Source organism: Ambystoma mexicanum, chromosome 11 (genome assembly GCF_040938575.1).
Source record: "Ambystoma mexicanum isolate Mex_15411 chromosome 11, UKY_AmexF1_1, whole genome shotgun sequence".
NCBI lineage: Eukaryota > Metazoa > Chordata > Amphibia > Caudata > Ambystomatidae > Ambystoma > Ambystoma mexicanum.
The window spans coordinates 1,336,989,193-1,337,015,835 of record NC_090934.1 but is presented as its reverse complement, the minus strand read 5'-3'; positions in this window follow the sequence as shown (position 1 = coordinate 1,337,015,835).

Sequence of the window (26,643 nt, the reverse complement as noted above, 5' to 3'; positions counted from 1 at the left end):
GTGGAGTAATAGTAGTGTGGCACAGGGCCTAGTAATGTGGTGGAGGCAGAAGCAGTGTGACAGAGGGAGTAGTGTGGCAGAGGGAGTAGAAGTATGGTGGAGGGAGTAGTAGTGTGGTGGAGGGAGCAGTAGTGTGGTGGAGGGAGTAGTAGTCTGGTGTAGAGAGCATTAGTGTGGCTGAGTGAATAATAGTTTGAAGGCGGGGTCAAAAGTGTGGTGGAGGAAATAGTAGTTTAGCAGAGGGAGTAGTAGTGTGGCAGAGGGAGCAGGAATATGGTGGTGGGAGTAGTAGTTTAGCAGAGGGAGTAGTAGTGTGGCAGAGGGAGTAGTAGTGTGGCAGAGGGAGCAGGAATATGGTGGCGGGAGTAGTTGTGTAGCAGAGGGAGTAGTAGTGCGGCTCAGGGTGCAGTAGTAGGATTGGGAAGTAGTAGTGTTTTGGAGGGAGGTGCCTGGTGACAAAGGGAGTAGTAATGTGGTGTAGGGAGCAATAGTGTGTTGGAGGGAGTAGTAGTGTGGAGGGGGAAGCAGTAGTATGGAAGAGCGAGTAGTTCACTGAAGAAGATACCTTTGATGTGACCCAACATTTACATTTCAGACATGTGCTTGAGCACAAAAAGGGAAAATCGCTCCAGAGCTTCTAAGTGGAATGGCGTGTCACTGGTGAGGAGGCCTAAGTACACAGATGCTAAACTGAGCAGTGAGGTGCAGAAATGTAAACATAAAGAAAGGAAATGATCAGGTCCTCCTACCTTGATAACACCCATCACTTCTCGGTATCAACAGCGGGTTACAGAAACTCGTGCAGGAAAAGGGGACCAGGAGGAATCATGAGAAGGCATCACAGATTTCTTTAGTACCAAGAGTGCTGGTGAAGCATCTGCTCACACCGCATCAGGAGTGATGTGCTCTCAAGCAGCCACCGAGCAAGCTCAGCCCCAGACAGACAGTGGCGGAATCAAATGTGCAGATGCAGCATTCTTAGCAGCACACACGGCTGGAGCCCAAGCAAGTGCTTCGAGTTTGACCATTCGCTTTCCCCACACCCACACACGTGCTGTGTAGGGTGCATCTGCTTCTCATTTGCAGGCACTGGAACGACAGCTGCAATGAGTCGCCACCAATGGAGCAGACCATGACAGGGGAACTTAACAATTTGTCAGAAGATTTTCCAAACATTAGGGGAGAACCGGAAGGTTTAAAAATGACTTTGTACAGAATACACAGTACAGGAATAGTACATGCTTATAACCCATCTTGGTGTGTACATGAATCAGTTAATTAGAATCATTATGCCCACTGAGCTGCACCAGAGACTAACAAAAGAGAGTGGGTGGCCTAGACTAGACTCAGGAATAGTGCCAAGCATGCACAAGCAAGAGCAGAGGTTGCTTATAATACTTGTGCAATGTATCCAAAGATATATTTGGGGTACGATAATCAAGTGTAAACAAAATAACAATGAATCTGCAGTGGAATAGCTTGTTCGATTGAGGATTGGGGGTAACACAGCATTCAAGAATCAACAAACTGATGGCAACTGCTCAGGAGGCCATGACCACTCTGTTTGTTTGGTATACGTTGAATACTGCGTGGCAGAAAACATTAAGGGGGCAGGTTAGGGTTAAAGTTAGTGTGGGCGAGTATAGTGTAGGGTGACTGCGGGGGTCTCCCCCTGCATATACTGCTGTTGAAATGACCTAAAACAAAGTAAACTGTGAGGTTTTCATCCTCTGTGGGGTTTTTTCGTTGTAATCATGTAGATCCTTTTGTTCGAGGGCTAATGCCCAAGCCTCAACAGCAGGTAGAAACTTTTCGCACGAGGTGGCAAACAAAGCCCCAAATAGAATTGGTGTTGGTTGCGAATCACTGTGTCTTGTCAAGAATACAGTAGAAATGTGAAATTATTATTTTTTTTATCAATATTTGTATTCATGTTTTTCTTCGACATCTGAAAATAACATCCAAAGAAATCACCAGGTTCATTTCTGAAAAAAGGAAATGTCAAATCCAGAATCTCAACATAGCGGCATGTCTGCCTCCTAAACCCATTCTAGCATAGTCCCTTCTTCTTTTCAGAGACTTCTGGTTAACATTCCAATCAAGCATGTGAGTTATATACATTTGCCAATGTGGGGCGGACAAGACTAGGTCCAGGTGGATCTATGGATGAGTCACACCTGTGAGTGAAGTTGAGCCATTTCTCAGTAGCAAAGCATTTATTAGAAATTCAAGACTTTACGCATACAATTAATTAAACGATTCCCAAATTGACTTATTCTCATCTAAAGATTGCTTCTTCGCAAATAACATTTTGTCTCTTGCTAATAGGGCTATCATTCCTTGAATCCAATCCTTGCATCTGCAGTTTTCACTGCTTTTCCACTTCTATGGTATTTGATTTTTTCAATTATTAGTGCTTTGTATATCCAATATGTGAACCCAGAAGGGAGGCAAGAGTCTGGGGGGAAAAGACCAAGAACGCAGAGACACGTGGAACGTGGTATTGTATGGTTTGTTATCATTCCCATCCACTGGAGAACTTCCTCCTAGTACTGGCTAATCTTATAAAGGTTCTGGAACATGCATCTGTTTATGCTGGCGTTCTCTTTCATGACTAACCTTGGTCCAATGGCAGGAGTTTGCATTTCTTCACTTTTCTTGGTGAGCAGTGTAAACAATGAACAAGTATTTGTTGAGTACAGAGAAAATCTAGGTCTACCTTCACTTTTATCAGGTTCCTACATACTCACAACAAATCTTGTTCTGTGATTCTATTTCCTACCCCAATTTTTCTCATTCAGGTAACAGGATGAAAATCAGAACAGGAGGACAACCAGAAGTAAATCACAGATGCTGACGTTTCTGTGGGAAGCCGTATAACTTTGGAGGTCCATGTTTACTCGCATTTACACATGTAAGGAAACATGCAAGTACTGTTAAGAGCCCACAGTATTGGGTAATATCTTGTATTTCAAGATGATAATTGGACATATTTAAGGACCATATAAGCAAGCTACATTGGATTAAAACATGTTTTGAACATGAACATATTCTTCGATCGAGGTGTATTGTTCTTATACAGAAGGGTAGATATATTTATATTATTTTAATGTACACAACAACCACTTTTTAGTAAATGATTTTGACCATTCATGTGAACGCAGAGTATAATGTATGTCTGTTAAAATTGGTGTCCTACAACATTTAAGGTCAACAATGTATTGTGCAATGCATGATGGTGTGTATGTATGTTCTGATAACAGAGAAGTTAGCTGTGTTATTCATTTTAGACCACAGTACATACTTATTGTTTACAAATAGTTATGTCAAATTAACAAAACGGTTTAAAATTAATTAGAAATTCATGCTAAGTCATGTTAACTTGTGTCACATAAGTAAATAGGATATTTGGTGTGCTTAAGTATTCTGTTTGATGAAGCGTGGGGAGTAGTGTTGGGGTGATTTGTTGGGCTTTCATCAGGATGCCCACAGTAGTTCTGCACCTCTGAATGAACCGGTTTATATTCATCGATATCTGAAGGACACTCAAATCAAAGAGAATTAAAGTCTTAACCGGTGAGAGTTGTTAAACTAAAGGAACAAGAAGAGTGAGGGGCACCATAGTTAAGAGTGTTATGTCTTGAGATTGCCCATCTCCCACAAAGTGATATGTGTGATACCGCAGCATGGCACACCCAGTGTGCCTTTGTTTAACTAATCGGTTACAGTCTTGCTGTTTCATTTGTATAACAAGTACTGTTGCTCCACTGCAAGACATAAAAGCAATGCCTATGAGACAATTAAATTACTCAGTCTGATGATTACAAATAAAGCTAAGAAGCCAGGATCAAGGCTCATATTTCTGAAGTTAGTCTTCACAAATACTGGGAACACTGGCAGTATAATGTTCAGTCTTAGCCGAGGCCATCAAGGACACTGTAGAGCAGCCTTCTTAGGATGGGCTCTTAAAATGTAAAATTGTCAATTCGTTTGCTGGGTGTTATTTACCAAATAGACATGGATTCTTGAAACATTACCGGAACGCCGAGGAATACATTGAGCTATCAGGTGTTACCAGCTGAAGTGCTCACCACTGAGTACCAAGACACGAGTCAAAGTTGACAAAAAGGGTTTATTAAGGACCTTACATTAATTGGGCCAGTTCAAAACTCAGAAAATGTGTCAGAAGGGCTATTCCTCTCTCTTTTCCAAAATGAATGCAAAATGTTGGTCTTTTGCAGTCTTTGGGTTATTTTCCTCATATGCTTCATGGATCCAGTTTTCCTCAGGTGTTTGCCCGTTAGCACTTACACCTCATGCTCCTGACTCCAGGCAGCCCAGCCGCTGACAGCTTCTCTCAGAAGCGAGACATGTTAAGAGTGTTTACATGCTGCAATTCAGTATTGTGGCCACCTCCCTGCCCAAGGGTCCATGCTCTATATCCTCCCCCAACCAACCCTGACTCTCCTCCTTACTGCCTCGACATAGGCTTGCTCCTAAGGGCCCTTCTTGGGATTCCCCTCTGTGACCTTTTACTAGCTCCTTGTTTGCCTCCTCGATGTTCAAACACATGCTCATATCTCCTTCCCCCCTTGTCACAAACTCGTATTCTTTCTCCCAATTCTATATCTCAATTTTCACCCTCCTTCTCTCCAGTTCTTTCTCCCACCACCAACATCACACCTCATTTAAATACCAATGCATCTTCAGATTTTTCCTCCCACCTCCTGCCCTCCTGCTTCTCCTTTCACGACATCCTCAGATCATATCACCTCCTAATGCTCCTTTATTCCTCCTTTCAACAGTCCTAGTCTTGGTCCTCAGCTCCTCATTTCACCATCTCCTCTTCTGATTTAATCACCTCCTCCTGCCAGCTCACACGACCTATCGACTACTCCTCTTCCTGCTCTACTTCCCCTCCTGCCGATTCCAGCATCCTCAAGTTCAGTAGCCTCTCCTGACTCCAACCATTAAAGAACACCACTTTATTTTATTTATTTCATTTTATTTTGGCATTTATAACAGCGCACCAAGCCTGTGGGCATCTAGGCACTTCTCCTTTTCAAAACTCCTCCATGGCCTAGCATTCACTGAGGGGCCTGCTGTTGTGTCTAATGCAAGTTTCTCTGTGGGGATTGGTGTGCCTTATGTTGACTACAGCTCTAAGGTATTGTTACTGGGAAACACCACATTACCGGTGCTGTGTGTATTAAGGTTTCAAAGTCCTGGTCCTCCATGCTTGATTTTATTGTCAGCAGTGGCATGTGTGTGGGAGCACAATCTCTGCTCCAAGACGGATGATGAGGTTTGCTGAGGAACTTACCAGCAGTCTAAGTTGGCTCTTGCTACATTGATAAGCTCTGCAGTGGATTTTTCTTTTCCGTCTCACTACTTCTATGCAAGGATTGTGAACACCATGTGGCCAGGATTACAGGACCCTCATACCCATTCTGATAGCTATTCTCATAAAATCTCCCCATGGAATAATGTTTTGCAGAGTCTAGGGCTCTCTGTGTTCACATGTGATGAGCCCCAGCCTACTGATCAAGGTGTCTAGGGTTGACTAGAGAATCATCTTCCACTACCCCCTCGCCCATCACAGAGCAGATTATGGCACTCTGCCTCATGATCGCTGCTTCCCATACCTCTGCAGTCAGACAGGGGACAAGGTCACACAGGCCATGCTGATAATGCTCAGTGTTGATGTGTGTATTTTACACAATTTGGAAAACCTGAGATCTGCTTGCGACCATATGCACATACATCACCACTTCGTGCAACCACCCCCTATGAGGAATTGGCATCTGGCAAGGGTATAGAAGCCCTGACTTTTTTTATTTGTATTAAATTAATAAAATGATGTGGGTTATTCTCTCTCCGAAAGACTGACCTGTTAACCAGGTGCCCCTTTCCCAAAGCTCCATGCCAAAGGCATAGTGTACACCTGTATCCAGTTGGATCAGTATCTTGATCTGCAGTGCCTGCTCTTTAGTGGCACAGAGCAAGTTCAGTGGTCATAGGTGCCCTCTTGACAGCTGCAGTGACAGCCAAGTCTCTGCAGCGCCGGGGCTGTATATAAGATATGCACACCCGTTCCTTAAATGATATAACTATGAGAATACTGTCCGAGGGGCCCACTAAACTGTAAATATAAGCCATATCTGAAATTAGGGTATGGTGGTAAGCATCTCTCATACTTATCTAAGCCACATCAGTTTGATCTCACACATGGGTCAACTCTGTGAGCCCAGTTTAGATGTGGATGGGTTATGTGTATTCTGTCCAGAAAGGCTGTCCTTGCTGCTGCAAGCAAGACTTTAGTATTGAGGTTTGACTTTCTTTGTTCCTTTGTGAAGACCGTATCACCCTCCCCAGGGAGAAAGCCACTCCACAGAAAGCATTCTGTGAACAGGAATCAAAGGGCATACCCATTCACAAAAGGGAGTATCCTCACACCAAGGTGTTTCATACCAAGGGCCTTTGATTCTATTTGGAAGGGAAGTGGGTGTGGTTAGTGTAGAGAGCCCTTTACAGATGGAGGAAGGTTCTACCATCTTATTTCTCTCTGCCTCTATATTGCCTTCCCATCCCCACCTCTTCATGTAGCACAAAGTAGTTTGAGTGTGATGTCAGAAGGAAAAGGTCACTTGTTCCAAGGACAGCAATTGGACCCTTAAAGCAGGGTTGATTTTGTCCACCTGCAGATGTTTGCTTTTAGAAGAAGAGGTCTCCCACCACTCCCTTTGAATCCTCCCTGGACTTCAAACCTTCAAGAAGATTTTGTTGGACCCTGTTGGGTGAACAGTCCTTGCCAAAGTCGTCTAGTTGTGGAGTGAAGGCAGGTGTTCCAAGGCAAAGGCAAGTTCTGTCCCTGAACCACCTTCAGGGACCAATGGGGGTGAACTGCAGCTGTAACAAGTCCTGCATCTCTGCCAGTCACACTTCTACCTGGGACCTCTCTGTGTTGAAGGACCCCTGGAAGGTACCTGCCAGACTGTGTCATGTTTGGGAGCCTGCAAAAAAGCACTCATGTTGTCCCTGAGACCCTGGAGTGGGACCCATAGCTTCTGAGAGCCAAGACAGACAGGATTCCTACCATTTCACCATTGAACTTCTGTGAGCCATGATTTGAGCGTGTTCGAACCCAATCAAAACACCAGCACTCTCAGGAGCTGCCTTTGGTACTCAGTGAACTTGGAACTGCTGTCTGGCAAGTTCGAACCCATTTGCCTTAGCATATTGCCATCTGAAAGCATGTTATTGCCTTGACTTGAACAAAGAAGTACCACTGAATCAGCACTTATCGAACCATGGATCAGACATCCATCTTCTTCACTATCAAATCAGTCGCTGATCGAACCAAACCTAGTGTTCTTCATGAACTGTGGCATTTGAGCCCCTGCATCGAACCAAATCACCTGCGCCTCCTGTCATCATCCCATCTGATATGTAACATCTGAATACTGAACCAAACCTGATGACATGCATGGTGATCATCGCTTGAGTAACATTTCGAACTGCCGCCTCCTTTCGTTTGACATTGGTTTGACATCTGCTCAATGCTGAACCACTACAAAAGCCCCGTTTCGAACCACATTAAACCACTGAAAGCACTGAGAAGAATGGTTCACTGTAGTTGAGCTTCCAAGACATTATTATTGACTGATATCTGCCACCCCCATATCCATTTTGGGCAGTGGAGATTGGCTAAGTCACATTAATCCCTTTTTGCAGCTCAAGAACATATACTTTGACCATTGTGGTTTTTGCCTCTTCTCCCCTGTCTCAATATCCAGAGTACTGCCTCTTGCTATCTTGCACATACTGTGTTCTTTCTACCGGGGTGGGTTTTTACAGTGTTTTCTAGTTAGTTATCTTTGTACATGGTGTGTTTAATTAAAGTATATATATTTTTTTATAGATACCTCGTATTGAACATTCCTTTATTTTGGACTTTTATACTTCTCTGTTTGGGTTGCTACTGAACCACATTCACACCCCTCTTGAGTGTATTGGCCCATGCTACCACAAATGGGGAAGGAGGTATATCTTTTATCTGTTCCTGTTTTACCTTTATGATTGTGTTGGCTCTTGGTTTGTAGAAGTGTGAGGGCTGATTGGGCACTTTAGCCTCCACTTATCCTTGTACTCCTGCAGGGCAGATGTCAATTTGCCACACCGCCTCCCCCACTACCAGAACTGAAAACAGGATTAGTGTGTGCACCCAGCCATGATTTTCTTTACTCTAAATATTGCCGTGAGTGAGCCATGAAAGTGTTGCTGGCAAAATGGAGCCATGTGTACTGTGTGGAACCAGGAATGAGACACTGACACAGAGGACTCATAGTGGTTGCTATACACCTTTATTTGAATAATAAAAGGGTTGGGGAAAGCCTCACTTTGCCTACTCTAGGAGGTATTTCCCTACCTCAACCAAAATTAAGGGTCTGCCCTTTGTAAAGATATCAAAAGCAAAAATTTCCTGTGTCCGAAATCCTATCCTAGCCCTCACATTCTAGAAACAAACACCAAGGGTTCAAAGATATGTCTTTGATCTTGAAGGTGAAAAAATGTTCAAATTCAACAAAAAGTTATTACTCCAAACAAAGCAGATAATGTTCCCAGTTCCATGGAATTACTCCCTTTCCCAGGTTTCTTCACAGCCAAACAAAGTTCAAAGAAACAACTTCTTTGTAGACCAAAATGATAACTTCCTCCTATTGGTGTCACAATTCACTCCAGGAGAAATAACTCCCTTCCCCAGGCTTTTTATGACATTCAGTATTACTCAAATCCTAAAGGCATGGATCTTCTTTGGGATTCTCCTTTAAGAAACAACACAACTTGAGTGTGGGTCCCAGACTGGCAAGATACCTGGTGTACTCTCCTGCCAGGTTATGTTCCTCATTCAATGCAATTCAAACATCCTAAGAGCATCGGTCATCCTTAGGATTCCCCTTTTATAATATGCAGTTCTCTTCAAATACTTGGATTTGCCTGGTACACTCTCCTGCCATGACTTTCTTAAGCAATTTGCTTCACAATACCATTCACTTTACACACTTGTCTTTGCCTGGTATACTCTCCTGCCTGGATGTTCTTATGCAGTTCACTTTATAATGCAGTTCACTTTACATACTTGACTTTGCCTGGTATACTCTCTTGCCAGGACCTTCCTATGCAGTTCACTTTAGGTGCAGGTCCCAGACTCGCACAATCCACGTGTTGGGTTCACAAGCCTCTGTTTGTTAGTTTGTGGTATACTTTCCACTGATGAAATGTTTCTCACCCTCTCAATCAACTCCTTTGTGGCTTTTCAGGCTGTGCGGTATCCGTCTTTAAGGGCTCAGGCATCCCACCTCCTCCCATTGGGCTCACCAGTTTGATGGGGTCACTTCAGCATCCTTCATGCTGTTCTGCTACTGCTGCTGCTCACTGAAGGACTCGTCAAGCGCCTCTCTCCTGCTTCGCCACCTGTGAGATTGGTGTCCTCTGACAGCCTTGCACTGTATCTGTACTCAAGTTGCCTTACCTCTGGTTTTCCAGCGTTTCGGGAACAACAGTACCCATGGTCCGAATCATTCGAGCAGCCCTTCTCTGGCTTCCTTTATGACATCTGTTTTCCCCTGAAGCAGAGCTCTCCACTGGCTTTCTCTCCACTTGATGGGAGCCGCCTGTTCCTGTCAGTTTCCCGCTCTCTTCCTTCAGTTTTTGGGGCGTCCCAGCAATGCATGCCTTTTTCCAGCAACTAGAGCGTGCCATTGGCTTCATGCTCTAGTGACCCTTATTACTCCATTCCGCTTCTTCGTCCCAGTATTTTCAAAGGTTTCATATACATGGGTTTGAAAATAAGTTCTTATCATTCTTTTGCTTGCAGGATTTTTAAAGATAGATGCCATCAGCAAGTCTTATGGATGGTTGAAGGGAATTATTTCAATAGACCATCAAGACATGAGAAAATGGAGGGGTCCTACTTAGAAGGGAAAGGGAAAGGGGAATACCATGTCTCACCTGATGATATCTGCCCCTCTCCCCAAGGGTCACCTCGCCTACCCTCATGTGATCCTTCTTCATATAGCCACCCCAGGGTCAGGATGAGGTAGTGGCTGTTGTCCCTTGGCCACATTAGGAGAGGAAAGGAGTGATGACATCAGATTCATCACAGTAAACTAATGAGAATGAAAAAACTACTCCACTTAATTGATAGTACCACGAGCTTGCAGCAAATAAACCAATGTTCTAGACTCTAGCAGGAATTCTGTGCTGCTACGTATGATGCTCAAAGTGCCAGCACTTTTCAGCCACACAAAAAGGAGTGAAGAAATGCAATATATGTTTACACGAGCATACTTTCACTCAATGAACAGTTTACTAGTTGATTTCATTGCATGCCGTATCAGACTATTTTGACACTAATTTGAAATTATAATATCAGTGTCCAACAATACTGTTTTAATTATGTGAAATGCTGCTGAACCCCAATATTATGTTTTCCTAAATCCTTCTGCCTTGCTCCTTGCAGTTGAGCGTCAGTCAAGCCAATGAACTGCTATAACAGGTCACATCCCAGCACCCAGGGGAGAAAAAGCACAGACGATTTAGGATTGCATTCTGCCTCAACGCAGTTTTTCACTCCAATCTTTTTAACACAAGTGCATGCTGACATGACAAAATGTGTGAAGAAATAAGGCAAACCGACCAACCATTGCATGCATGAGGATTCACGTGGCAGGAAGCCAGAAACAAAGTATGGTTCTCAGCGAAACATCATTCTTTCCAGTAGAAAAAAGCGCTACCTTTTACTACCTTCTAAAACTGTTGTACACATCAACAGATTCTGCATGGGGATATAATGACACGTGGTTATACAGGGGTTAGACGCTCATCCTACTTCAAAGACTGAGCTACAAGCTAACCTGCAAACAGGAACCAATCGGCTGTTTAGTATGTTCTAACAATTGGATTGCTCTTCACTAGCCAAGCGAATGAAATTCCATGTTTCTATATTTCGCTCTGAGACAGTGGACTATGAACTATTAGTCTATAAATTGCAACTTATGAAAAATAAGCACAATAACTGTACCAAAGGTGGTTGTTTCAAACACTTGTTTTTCTATGGTATGTCTCTATTTGGTCAAGTGACACCATCAACCGGTGTTACTTACCACCATTGCCAAAGTGGCATCTATTGGATACAGGGTTGTAAACACTACATCAATTAACATTTGGCTTCAATTTTCACCCAGAGACAACATCTTTTGTTTTCCAGCAAAGGGTTAGCTACAAAAACAGCGGATAATTAATTTTTGCAATGCATAATTGTAACCTCTCCAGGCACTTGTTTATATCCGGACAAGCCATTAGGATATAAGCTTATACATGTATTTCACCATGGTAAACAATACCACGTGATGTGCGACCAGGGCCGCTTTCACGATCCATAATTGCTATAACTTTCAAATGCGCATATAAACGCATATATCAACACAAGAGCAGAATATACCTTGCACGTTCACATTGGAACTACAACACTACTTATCAGGAAACCGATCGAGCGTGTCCAGATTGCCTTCGGGCAACGGTATACGTCGCATAGCAACGGTAACACGTGATACATCACGTGCCCAGAAGTCAACTCCTGTTGACATAGCAACCGGCTTTCCAGCCGATGCTCTCAGAGGTGCCCGACGGTGTTCTCCATGTGCATGTCACGACAACATGCCGGTGAGTTATTCTTCCTGTGTTCCCCTTTTTGATTTTCTAATGATACGTCTCTCAAATTATCAGCCAGGCGAATGATGTTTTTGGAAGTCCTCCCAATGGCGAACAGCCGGCACAATCATAGTTCTTACTATTTTTGTATTGAACGTAGTGCTATTTAAACCATACACATACACAGCTAAGGCAAGTTTGAATATGACCGTGACTCTCCTCATTTTCTCTATAGATTGCGGTATAATTTAATGTGAGGAAACTCGTCCGACGTGTAGCATATGTTTTTGACCGTGACTACATATTTGCATACTTTCCGAAGTGCCCGACAGCACACGCAATGGTGCGTTGTACCGTTTTCCTGCTGGTAAGCTTCATCTCTGTTAAGCTTCTAACTCTGTGCTCACAAATTAATGAAGGCTTTCAGAGAGTTGTCTAAGACCGGGATTTTACACTTTTTCTCTCCATACTTATAGATTTTGCATAATTTAAATAATGAATACCTGCAATACATGCGGCATAGCACAAGTTTTGGCTCCATTTCTACCTTTCATTTTGAATGATGAAAACATCTGATGTAACTTAATATTATCATATCATTAGAGCAGCTAGTAATTAGCTTAGAACTACAAACAATCATGGTTATAAGGAAATTACACTAAATTGGAATAGTTTATTCAAATATCTCCCCAACATTTGAATATTATAATTTATTTTTCAGCCGCTAAACGACAGGCCCCGATCTACCTAGCAAAAGGATATCATACCCAGTTTGTGCATTATTACCAACTAAACATTTGTGTTCTCAAATACTAATCAGAGGTAACTATATATATGCCTTACCCTTGTAGAAACCAAAAGGTTTGTTGTTCTCTGAGTGAAACCATTTAGTAATATCAAATGCTTAATAACTTTGTTTAACGAAATGAAACAGTCCAAGCATGAGTGTTAAGGCTCATATCCTTCTATACCTTACGGTATACTTTTCTATCAAGTGTATTGTTTTGATAATTGAGTATATTGTCCAATGATGGGAATATGCATTTAATTTATGTTTTCTGGAATGTCTTGACACATTTTGACGGAATATTTTGTTTCTTCTCTCTCCCCTTTATTGTTCCTTTTGTTCTACCCTTCTTCAGATACAACATCTGACCAAAAGTAATACATATATAAATCCATGTGCATTTGTGAGCTTTACTGAACCTTTGTATGCCCTGAGGATGACCTTGTTAGGTCGAAACTCATGAGGCGTGTCTTTTTGTCAAAAACCGGAATGTATTTTTGATGTGTATTTACTACAAATGACAATGGGTGTGTCCCTACGTTTTTTGACGCATATGTGGTACGAAAACCTTCAATGTGTTAACCAATTGGTCTTTTTTTTGTTAAAATAGGTGTGTTTTAATGTCAATTTGTTGTGTCTTTACAAAAATGACACGGGGTATGTCCCTAAAGTTTTTGAATCACATGAGGTACCAACACCATTAATGTGTTATAATAATTCCTCAAATGTCTGACTAAAATAAGACTTATTATAATTCTGTTCTTTAGGATTAAACATCTTTTGATTTCGATTCCTATGATCTCCTTATCTTGTTTTTCAATTTATTGTACCATTATACAAAGTGGTTTGGCGCAGCCAATGAGGTTAGTACCTCCCAAGTTTTGCCTGTTCACAGCACTCACCTACTCTCTTCCCTATAAAGCATCTCAGACGCCCTTAGGCAGACAAGTGCTCTAACCATTCAAAAACAAACCTGTGCTTCATCACGGTCAGAGACTTCATGCATGGCATAAAACATGAACCACATAGGTCATACAACGTCCTCGCTCACACGCACACAAAAAGAAATAAAAAATCTGGTCAAGCACTCACCATCATGAGTTAACAACCCGTGGTCTGTAATTTGTGCATGAATTGATTGTACACATTGGAATGTATCAAAAGGAGAACAATTCTTTATTGGTTTCGATTTATTAATTACTGTTGTTTTGAACTTTATGATTTCTGCACAAAATATTAAAGAAAATAAATATATATTTTGCAAATAAGAAAGAGCTCAGAAACATTCTTTGGGATTTACCCCCAGGAGTGCACAGGTATTTCTTTGAGTTACCTCTCAGAACATATATATTTTCATTGGCATGTGTGTCCTTTTAGCCAGGCGCACATACATGAGGCACCAGAAATACCAAGCAAACAGAATCAAATTATCTAAATCGCACTAACACTATTGAAAATGTAGTGCGCCCCCATTGATATATATCATATAGAACTAATAAACTCTTATACACTGTTTATTAAATCCATATTGTAATTAATCATTTGAATTATTATTATTATTATTATTATTATTATTATTATTATAGATTTTTATAGCACACAACATGGCTCAGGACAAACATAACACGGTACATTTCATAGAGCAAAATATTAGTAGCAAGAATTTAAAATAATCAAGTACATTTCTATGTGCCATCCTTCTTTGGAGTGGTGTTGTGATGAGTTCAGCCCTGTTAAAAACCACCACCTCAACTTTGGATTCCTCACCAATTTGCCTGGAAAGTGCTGGCAGACTCAATTTAGTCATGTTTTTAGAGCTTCTATTTCTTTCTCTTTCTTTAGAGCAGATTGCGGTTGACATCCTCTTTCATCTCTGATAGCTGACAAATCCAGCAGGAGGCTTCAGGAAAGATTCATCCATTTTGTTCAGACTAGTCGGGGAGGGCAGAAAGGAGAGTGCCCAGACCCAGAAAGATTGCAGTGCCAATGGTCCTTTGCTTGTGCAATGGAGCAATTGCAGCAATTGGCAACTACAATTCGTAGTTGTCAAAGGTTTGAATACAAGTTTAAGGAAATTGTGCTTAGCACCACTCGGAGATTTTTTCAGACCCATTTGGCGCTAGTTTCTTAAAGGGGTACAAGAGCAAAAGAAATAAACTGAGTATTGCCCTTGTTGTCTGATGCAGTTGAGCATCGGTGTGTGGAACAGTTTCAGAGTAAGAAGATGACATTTGAATTTGGCATAACCTGGGTCACGGATTATACAGATGATTACTAGGCAAGCCAAAGGCTTCCGCGAAAATACAAAACTTCAGGAAAGTTGGTAATTGCTAATGCTTCGGTTGCACCCCTTCAGTATCATGAATTTGTATGCATAGATTTCAGGGACATTTTGGTTATGGGCCTGCATCTCGATGGGTTTATGATTGTGCTATACCCATTGAACAAAGTTCATTGGTACCATTTGTATGAAGGTACACCATGCCCGAAAAGCGAGAACTAAACTTTAAAGGAATATTTGCAGGGGAAAGTACAGATTGATCTTTCAAGGTCCCTAGGTGAGAGTTTCTTATTTTTGTTCCAAGGAATACATTATACTTGTGCCACTATGTGGATAATAGAGGTGTGAAAAACAAGCGTGTTAACTATTGCTATTCTTTGCTTGTACTTGCTAATACACTTACGGGGTGATTCATGGAATCAATGTGCACCGAAACGGGTGGCACAAGCATGAAAAATGCAGCGCACGCGTGTGAAACGCACGCAGGTGGGCAGTTCCCGATTCATGGAAGGCACTGCACTGGCTTACCTGGGACCTTCCACCGAATTTGCGTGTGGCGCACACGTCACTGTGACATCCTGAATGCTGTGCGCGAGTTGCCCAGTGAAGGCGCACAACGTCCAGTGCACACAAAAAAGGGGGTGGAACACACAGAATGGGGAACAACACGTGAACATTTGGATGTAACAGGAGAAGTTCAGTAGCGAAATCCCTGCAACGCCCACACGCGTGCTAACAACACGTATTCATGGAATTGAACAGAGCAAACCCGCGCACGCCAAAAGGCGCGCAAAACCGGAAACACGTTCGCCATGCGAAAGCAGGCCAAAGTGCCCGAGCGTAGCATAAAAGTGCGTGCAAACAACAAACAAGCAGATATAGCTACGATGAACGTCCCATTTCTCGCAGCAGTGATCGTGGGACACCGCAGGAGGAGGAGGATAGCCAGGCCCCGCATTTTATTACCCATGCCCTTTTTGGGATGCCTGATGACCAGGTCTATGGCAGGTATAGGTTTCCACCTCATATCATCCTAGATCTGGTCACTGAGTGGGAGGATGACCTCACATCACCCACCCTGTGCTCCCAAGCACTGAGTCCCTTGGAAAAGGTGCTCAAAGTCCTGCATTTTTTGGCCACTGGGTCATTTCAGCGGACAACTGCCGTGGTTGGGGGCGTCGCACAGGCCACGCAGTCACGCTGCCTTCACCAGGTGTTGGCAATCATGACTGCACACCCCTCAGTCCGCAGGCACATATACATGCACAGAACACCCGCAGAAAGGCAGGCCGTGGTCCAGGACGTCATGGGGTGCCATTGATTGCCCCCATATGGCCCTACGTCCAACTAGGTCCACTGAGCACATCTATCGCAACCGCAAGCACTGGCATTCTATCAACGTGCAGGTTGTATGCAATGCCAAGAGAATCATCACCTCTGTCTATGCAAACTATCCCAGTTCCACCCATGACAGTTTCATATTCAGAATGTCAGCCCTCCACCGGGACCTGGAAGCTGAGAGACATGGCAACACATAGCTCATTGCTGAGTACAAATGCCTGTGCACATGCATGCATGTCACACACAGACAAATATACAAACTCAACTAATGAGAACCATTATCACCTCCCCAGGGGACAGTGCCTACCCTCTGAGCACCTACATGATGACGCCAATACGAAATCCCACCACACCACCCCAGGTAAGATACAACGCAGCCCATATTGCAACCAGGGGCATAGTGGAGCACACATTCGGAGTGCTCAAGTCACGTTTCCACTCCCTTGACTGCTCTGGTGGGCAGCTACTATATGCGTCCCCAGTAGTGTGCAGGATCATTGTGGCAGCATGTGTTCTGCACAACGTTGCAACCCGGCAGGGCGTACCGGTTGACATGGAGGTGCCCCCAAATCCCCAACCACATGCATGGCCGCTGCGCATGGGAGGGGAAAGGGCATGTGGCAAGGCAGCCCGTACCAAGCTTGTGGCTACATTGTTCACCTACCCCCCCCCCCTTTGGAGTGCACACAGGCCTGGCACATTCCAGGTGACAATCAATGATGACTAAGGGACAGTCAACTGTCACAACCTTAACACCCTGAGAATGTATCCTTGGAATTGCAGCATTGTGTGCATCCCTAGCCACTTAAACAAACACAATCCTGTGTGACCAAAGGGCACACATGCAAGCTACAGATTTCCACCCCCCCCATGCAAAACAGTACATCCAAATGCTGGTATGTCACCTAAACCTCCCTCAACCCCATGTCACCCAACCGACACAACATGCCACCGCATGCAATGTGAAAACTTCAATGAAGAATCAACAAACATGACAACTGTCACAAAGTGCACCATCACAAATGGAAACAGGCCACAGACAATCCCCTCAGACATGGAGTCTGAAGAAAAAAGTGAGAAAAAATATCCAACCTATACTAAAAGGACGTAAATACATGCCACCAAAGGTGTGAATATCAACAGCTTGAACCTTTGGTGGCATGCATTTCAGGGAATCCCAAAAAAGAAAAGAAAATGCAGGTGCTGTGGAGTTGTACCCAGCAACACCCCGCTCAATACACAACACAGTACAGTGAGTGGTGTCTGCGGCCCGGAAAACCCAGCAACTGTATAAAAAACAAAGCAAAAAAATGAGCCAGTGGCACCAGGTCACGATTACGAAAGTCAAAGTGAACTTGTGCAGCAGGGACACAGCATGTCCCAGAAGGCAAGTAGTGTGTGCGTGGGTGGATGTTGGCGTGGTGTTGGGGGTGTGTTGTGTGTGTTGAGGGTGTGTGTTTGTTGGGCTATCCAATCCATGTTAGCATGGGAAATGCATGAACCTTCAGTGTTGCGTACATTTTCCATGTGAACTGCTCCGTTGTGGAAAAGATCTGCAATGGAAACATATTGACAATCCCGTGACACAACATAAGCAAAACCAACATAGGACTATCAATTTACCAGCATAACATATCATGAACACAGGGCCCTCCAGTGACAATGTCAGAGAGTGAGGAATCTCCATAGCACAAGTGCCTCAATGTGACATTGCCACCACACGTCCCCCTTCCATCATGAGAGTGGCTTTGACAGTTAAAGGGGGCATGGGACCGCATACAGCATGAAGTGCAACAACAATGTATACAGTCAAGCCAATACATGAATAAGCAACATGAAATCATGCACAGTCAATATACTCACCAAAATGCAGTCCAACCATGCACTGGAGAGACCATCATGAATCCCCACTAGGGGTGTATACACTAGTTGGACTTCAGACTGGCAACAGATATGACGTAAGTGCAATGCCTCTGTGTAAGTTACTGTCACATGGTGCCATCCTTGCAAGCCCATGGAAAGGGGAAGCAGGAGTGGCATATGTGTCCGGACCCCAAGCCACAAACACAAACACGAGACAAGCCTGTATGGGCCCAGCTGGAACACACAGTGGATGCCATCGGATGCCACATAGTACCACACTGTTACATTAATGCACAATAGACAAAAACAAAAAATGGCCATAGTCGTCCCGGGGGAGGAAGGTGGGGGGACCTACCGAGGAGGGGGGAGGTACAGGGTGCACCTCAACACCCACATGTGTTGATGTTGAGATAAAAAAAAAATCCTCCATGGGCTCATGGTCTGCATGGCCCGACCTGAGTGAGAGATACGTCGTCGTCATCACCCTCTGGTTGTACATCAGGAGGTGCGCGAGGAACAGGTGCCTCACCACGCATAGACCTAGGAAGCCCCTCCACGGCATCAAGAATGCGGGCCTGGTGCTGCAGGAATATGGCACGGGGTCCACATGCAGCCCCTCACGTGAAACATGGAGTTCCTACTGCAAGGTCTCACGTGTAGCACTGAGTTCTGCCTGCGAGGCCTCACTTGACAGACGGACCTCCTCCCGCCTTGCATGGAGTTCAGCTGAGATGGTGTGTTCCAGCTGCTCCATCCTCTGTTCTGTCTGTGTCCCCTGGGTCATCATGAGTGCAGCCAGAGTAGTTCTGAAGGAGGTGTTATTCTCCCTCAGGGCTTCCCTGTGGGCCTGTGCCTCTGCAGCAATAGCTGTGCGCAGAGCCACCAGTTCAGGCCAGCGGGCCCTGTTGGAGGCTGCCATGCCCAGCTTGAGTGAGCGGCACGTGGACTGCGTTGCCTGCTGCTGGAGCTCCACCTGCCTATCAGGGGGGAGAATCGAATCACCCACACGTTCCATGCCTTCAGCCAACATCTCAATTGCTCCCCCCTGTTGCTGTGCAATGGCATACATGGCATTTTCCCACCCAGTGTTCCCCAGTGGCGCACGGCCACCGCGTTGCCGGACACCACACCTGCTGGGCCCCCCAAGGAGATGTGGTCCTTGCTGTGCTGGCACTACCTGTGGCTGCAGGACTGCATTCCTCCATCGATCTGCTGCCCCAGGAACAGGAGCAACTGTTGTGGAGCATGACCCTGCACCCATCTGCACCCATAACCACCACAGGCGTACATTCCAAGACTGACTGGCACCTTGAGGGGTCTACCCCCACTGCAGTTGTGGCAGACAGAACAGCATCCACTGCAGAATCACTAACCATCAACGGCATGGATTGATGAGCATCCGATTCAACATCAGAGTCAAAGAGATCCTCAGAGTAGTTCCCAGGGGCAGCCCTGGACACGATGGCCTAGAGCACCAATGGATGTTCGCGGCCTACCACACCACGATCACCACTGGTGCATGGTTGTTGACCTGAACCCTCCACCCTGTCTGCCATCTCCTCCTCCTCCTCTGCTTCCAGTGTCTCATCACCAGTAAAAAAACAAAACACATGAGCACACATGACAGCAGCACATACCACACACATAGACATCACAATATTGACAGCCAAAACATGAAGCAGCCATGTCACACACGACACAAACTCTGGCATGCATGTAGTGGCTTAGAAATGGAAGGGGACCCTAAAAGCTGACATGGATATGTGTCAAATGTGAAGCCCAGACATGCACTGCATGTTGCATATCACCTGCATCACACACAACATTCTGGAAGGCATAGATCTTAGCCGAAAATGACAGATGGCAGCAAAGAGATGGCACGTAGCATAGCCATGGCAGAATTCCCAAATAGCCACAGCAGTAAGTTAAATAGAACTTTCCGTGACACATGTGGAATGCATTTCAACATGCACTACAAGAAAAGAAATTTCCCAAAAAGTACACGTGTCACAGGATGCAACTACGCAAATGCATTGAAACACAGTGAAGGGAGTCACATGGATACATACATGCCAGGTCACTTTGACACCACACAAGTGAATAGGCATGTTGAAGGGTGAAACATGGCTCAGAAGGGCATGGATGCAGTGCAGTACAAGTGTACAGCTTCAACTATCAACATAAACAAAACCGAAGTGATGTCAATCTCATGACATGATGGCAGTGTAAGGGCAAGTGCATTCATCATGTGCAAAGTGTTGGCACTGGGTTGTAGGGATACAGTGAACCCCCCACATCCCTCCAGGGAATGGCAGGGAGGCAGTGCATGGCTCTGAATGTCTGGCCAGAGTACTGTGTAGTTGCAGACAGTGTTGGCAGATGTCAATTGCATCATCTCAGTGAACTGACACTACAGCAGATGAGAGGGGGACAGAAAGCAGGAAACACGAGGAACCATCAGAAGTACACCCATACATGCAGAAGCCACAACACTTGTTACCTTGAGGCAGGGTGGCTGTAAGATAGGGAGGCCTGTGCATGACACAGACAAGGACACCCTAAACATGTGCGTGATGAGGAAGTGACCCTGAGTGAGCATAAAATGGATGATCAAATACCATGAGATGGATAAAATACCAGAGATGTTGTACAATGAATAGCCTGCCACCGACCCATAGGGGCTTCCAGGGAATGCACATGGTCCATAAATGAACACTCAAGTCCACTCTGAGCCTGTTCCATCTGCACGGTCCAAGTGAGACACCCTGCATCAAGTAAAAAGGATGTACTCCACAGTTCAGGTTTGGCAGGGCTGCAGATGGATGTGTGCATGTACACAGGAATGGGGAACAGCCCATTGCAGTAGTCCAACACGAAAATCAGCAGCACCATGGAGACACTGAGCTGCTGGGTGGTGGAGAGGCAAGGAAGCATTCCCGTGAGGAGAAGCAGCTTGCAGGGTGGCCTCACATAGCCGTCAGTCATGTGATGACATAGGCCAAGTGTTGAGTGAAATACCACAGGATATATGCAAACATGTCAGTGAGCTTGAACATGGACAGGAGAGGCTGCCAAGTGACTTGAATGTAAGTTGGGTGCATATGTGGTGATGAGGACTGCCCCCGTCTGCAGCACATGGCCTGCTTGCAGACTGCAACACAACAAGCACGCATCAGTCAAGCATTGCATGTGTCACACATGGCACTCATGAATACATAGCCCGAACTGGCAGTCAATCACAACACACACTCACCGGACGTTGCTTCATAATCCGGCATCTCTCCCACTCCCTGGATTAGTACCTGGTCGATGAACTCTGCAGCGATTTCCTCGTGCATAGTGAGTCCATCCTCTTCTGGTGGTGGAGTCACCAGAGTCAAGGCGTAATCAGAGGCCCGCTTCTGTTTTGCACAGCGTCGGAAGTCAATCCAACGCTTGTAACAATCATGAGATGTGCGCCTCTCAAATCCCATGGCACTTACACTTTCCACAATGCACTGCCTGTAGACCTGACGCTGGGCAGGCATAGTATGGCAACCTGGGCCCACCAGCATATCGCGGGCATGTGCCGACACGTAGCCCACAAGGAAGTCCAGTTCCTCTTTATTGAAAGACTTCTTCCTCGACGTGCCGGAGGCCGGAGTCGTGTCTGGGGTCCCAGACTCTTCCACAGAAACACACTCCCTCCTCCTGGCCGGTTGTGCGGACCCTGAGTGGCTAATGCCGCTCTCGTCAGTAGGGGCAGTGACGCTGGTGGACTGGCCAAAAGGAGTAGTCAATGGCATGAGCACGTAAGGCCTGAATTGAGTCATTGGCTGCTGGGTGCTGTTGCCAGGACCCAGCGGCACAACTGCCTAAGTGCCAAGGGCTGTGACCAACACAGTCCTGGCTGGCAGACTCACTGCCGGGGTGGTGTTGGCTGCATCTGCCCCGACAGCTCCCACCACCTGGCTGCTTGGGGCAGCAGATGTCACCACTACCCCAGATACTTGTGCCTTGGTCACAGTAACCTTAGACACGCGTGTCTTGGCCTTCCTCACCTGAAAATCTGCCTGGGTGTCCTCCTGTGCCAAGGCAGCCTGTGCTGGCTGACCACGAGCATGGGTGGTTGCTGCAGCTGCATCTGCAGTTCCACTACCTGGTTGCCCGTGCCAGCAGATGACACTGACTTTGGGGTCAGATGTGCGCCGGGGATGTCTGCAGCAGCAGCATCTCCCTGAGCTGCTGGGGGTGGTGGTATGGCTGTCCCAGAATGTGGCTGGACATCCTGCCCCTGTAGAACAGCCTGGCAACGTCCCCCTCTGCGTCCACCTTGGCCTCCCTGGACTCCCTGGCCACCCCAGCCACGTGCCCCACAAGGCCCTGCCCTGGGAGGTCACCGAGTTTTGCCACCCTTACCTTTTGGTTGCCTCCCAACCATGGCACAGATGGACTATTGCCAATGGGAGGTGGACACAACTATTATCCTAGGCAATTGGGGTGGAGGGGGCAGGGTATGTGATGGTAGACGCATCCTTGTGCTTCTGCGAGGCTGTCTGTGACCCCTGGTGAAAATAGACGGGTCATGCAACGCTCAGGCACCCCAAAAACAAAACAAACGTGCACCCAACCCCTGGTAGCCCACGTGCATGGAATAAACCTCCCGCAGTATGCTGTGGCACCCCTGGACACAAAAAATGCATACACGTGGAACACGCAGGCTACTCTGACCTCGAAAATGGGGTACACGACACACAGTGGGAACCACAGTGGGAAAAATAAGCATGCGCGACTCACCATCTGCCTTGCGTGGAAAAGAAAAACACACGCATGTATGCCCGTAGGCAACTCCCCGCCAAAACAAGAAGTACCAACTCTAAGCGTTGTGAAGATATTGCGTGTGAACCCACAAGAAGAAGAAACACACGCGTCGGTCTCCACGAAAAGCACGTACAGCGAACTGCTGTCCCACGCAGACCTTTAACCTGTGCCGAAGGCAACTCCACACGCGCATCACATCACTTATGCGCTTACGCGCTAAGGGCCTTTCCTCGAATTTCACACTAAGGCAGTGTTTTTTCACATGCACAGTCACTCTGCATCAAACTGGCCACGTGACTACACATGGAAGACCACGCTCCTGCCCAGAAAGCCATTTACCTGCCCCCCAAACCCTGAGAAGCCTCCTACGAGCTAAGTACTGCTGCCAGCCAGCCTGCTTCAATGTGCTCTGCAATTTGGTGCCTGCACAGAAGACATGGTCAGAGGTCCTGTTGCTGCGACCACCTCTGCTGAAATAGAAGACTCCCGACTGCTGTATCATCGCTCCACAGCCCGGTCACAGGACCCAGTTGCCTACCCACATCTGCCTCAGTGGTTGCCCTGTCGGTCCAAACATCATCTAGGGCTAGTGGCAACCCCCAGTCAGAGAGGCAGAGGGCTGCCAGATTCACTGCCAATGAAGTTGGCATCCTGGTGGAGCAAGTCCTGGGGCATTATGATGCCCTTTTCTCGATATCGTGCCTCGACAAGGAAGGACAGAGGGGGATCTGGTCAGACATTGTGGATGCCATCAACGCGGAGGGGTTGGCATCCCATGACTACCAATGCGTCCAGAAGCGCTGGGAGGACTTCAAGTCCAGGACCCACAGCAAGGCCCTGCATCTCGTTGAGGCTTGTGGAGAAGTGGGGCATCGGGACTGGTTCAGCAACATCCAGATTCAGGTCCTGGAGCGCACACACCCAGCACTTCACCACCAGGACCTCGAGTTGCAGACCCGTATGGAGTCGAGTGGTAAGTGTCTATGTGTTCTTGTCCAGCGTACTGCATGTTGAGGTGTGGCAGGAGTGGGCACCTCAGCCGTATGTATGGCATGCCACATGTATGGATGTCTGTGTGCAGGGATGTGACGGTGCTGCATGTAAGTACAGTCAAGCGTGTTCCACATCAATGGTGTCTGTGTTGCAATGCACGATGTGCAGCAGCAGGTGACGACGCACACATGTTTGCATGCCTGTGTCTGTACTCGGCCATGTTTGTGGTGTGATACATGGATGCTTATGTCACCTTCATGGACGTGCACAGTATACATGTGCTTGTGTCTGAGCGGTCAGTATGTGACTGGGAATCACCATGGATGCATGACACATGTCCAGTCTCGATGCATGATTGACTGATGCGGCCCAGTTGCCAATGAGTGCTCTGTGACAGGAGGTAGACACGGCCAGATGCATGACTGTCTGGTGGTGTGTGTGCATGTGATGTGCATGTCCCATGATGCCTGTAAGGTTCAGTTCCCACAGACATGGATGAAATGTCTGTTGCACGTGCCGTGCTTGTTTGTGGATGTGTGTTGCTTGCACTGATCCGTGTTTTGTGGAGGGTGACAATGGTAGTGACGTTTGACAGTGCCACTCATGTGCAATTGCTATGTGTCTAGCTGACTATTGTTCAGTACCTTGATGCTTGTGTTCAATCTCTCCCTATCTACAGCAGCGATTGAGGGAGCGGGTGGAGATGGCACTGTGGAGAAAAGCGGCCGGATGCCTCCACCAGGCAGAGACGCAAGGCCCAGTCACCCTCCCAGGTTATGTAATCTTCCTGGAGCGAGGGGACTGGCACCGTGACCGTGGCCGCAGCTTCCGAGGGGAGGCCCAAGAGGGTGAGGTTGGTAGCAGGCTCCTCGGCAGCAGAAGAGGCAGGATAGTGCGGAAGACGGTTCAGAGGCATCCAGGTCGGTGGTGGTTGAGGAGAAGGAGGAGGCTGCATCAGACCCGCACATGGGGCACAAAGGGGGTGATGCCAAGTGGTGCAGTCCAGGGACAAGGGCAGGCGGCAGCGCAGGTCACTGCAGAGGGGCCTGTGCCTGATCCTGCCCCTGAAACTGAGACTGCATCACTGTGCACCAGCATGGGTGCCTCAGTCCAGGCCCGTCCGCAGGTAGGGGAGGAGTCCCAGCAACTGACATTCCTCTACCTGCAGACGAGGAAATCCTTGACAGGGTTGAGCCTGTCCTAGTCAGTGTCACGATGCGCACACGCGTCATTCATGATGATATGCGTGCTTCCTGGCAGGACCACGCATGTCATCACGAACAGGTGTGTGCCATCCTGAACAGGCTAGGACGGCTCTCTTTGTTGGGGGTTTCCATCATGTGCTGGGCACTCTTGTGACACCCTCCTCCTCTTCATCCACTAAGCACTATGCGCAAGTTGTCCTCCATGCCGTCTTCCGGCACAGATACCACCAGGGACCCCTGTGGGCCTGCCCCAGCCACCGCGGCCAGGCTGGTGGAGATCCCATCCCTGCCACAGTCGGGAGTTGGAGGTTCAGCAGAGGTGGTCACCCCAGCAACAGGACCCCTGGCAATGGAGGTTGTGCAGGTACCTTTGAGCAGGGCACGTGCACGACGGTCCCGGGGGTTGCCATCTTCCCAGAGGCAGTCATGGTGGCACAGGCAGATGGCATCAAGGCAGCAGCAGGCTCGACGTAGGAGGCATCAAGACGCAGGGCCAACTACATCACGGGGGCAGGCATCGGCCAAAGGGGAGGAGGACCCTGGACAAAGTATGTCTTCTGTGTGGCAGCGGATGGGCCGGCAGATAGGTGCAGAGCGGCGGCGGGCGGAGAGGGCATGGCTCACCATGGTCAGGGCGGAGAACTCCATGCGGCGTGCAGAGAGACAGGCGGAGTTCCTCGAGGAGACTCACAGGGAGTTTGTGGAGAACCTGGTGACGGCCCTGCAAGCCCTCGAGGATAGAGCACAGTCCTGCCTCTGGGTTGTAGACATTGAGTTTGATGATGCCCTGGCCAAAACTCTTGGTAACAACGGTGAGCTTTAGGACTAGCCCGCCGCCATTGTAAATAGTTCTTTAGTGTTAGGTTTCCTTCCTTTTTCTTTTTTCTTTGGACACCATGGACATTGCTCCACTTTTTGTTTATAGTTGGTTTTTTATAGGGCTTTATGGGGGGATTCATCTGATTTTGGGATCATTGACCCTTCAAACTTTCCTTGTGTATAGTTGGACTTTTGTGGATTTTTGGGCTTTTTTTTACACATGGAGTAATGGTGTTTTTTGGTTTAAGTTTGGATGTGCTGAAATGACTTGGGACAAGGACCTGTTTCAGGATTTTCACTATTTTTGCATTTCATGTTCCTTTGGATTTTGCATATCATTTCGATTTACATTCATTTCTTTTTCATTGTCATGTTTGATTTTCATTTGGTCAATTTTTACTTCTTATAATACATGTCCATGCAGTCCTATATTAGTGTTGTCTGCTCTCATTTGTTTAGTGCATGTGTCAGTCGTCATTGGCTCAGTCATGTGTCACTGTTGTGTGGCCATGTTGGGCATGTCTTTGGGTGCATGCATGTGTGCTTTTGTCAATGACATGCCATGGGGCCTGTACAGGGAAGTGGGGAAAATGGATGGGTGTGGAGTTGTATGCTGTGACAATGTGTTTGTTAGGGGGACATGAGTCAGGGCTTGCTTGCAGGATGTCGTCACTGGTGGGGGGACATGAGTCAGGGCCTGCCTGCAGGTTGTCGTCACAGGTGGGGGGACATGAGTCGGGCCTGCCTGCAGGTTGCCATCACTGATTGGGCAGGGGCACATGAGTGGGGGCCTGCCTGCAGGTTGCTGTCACTGGTGGGGGGACATGAGTCGGGGCCTGCCT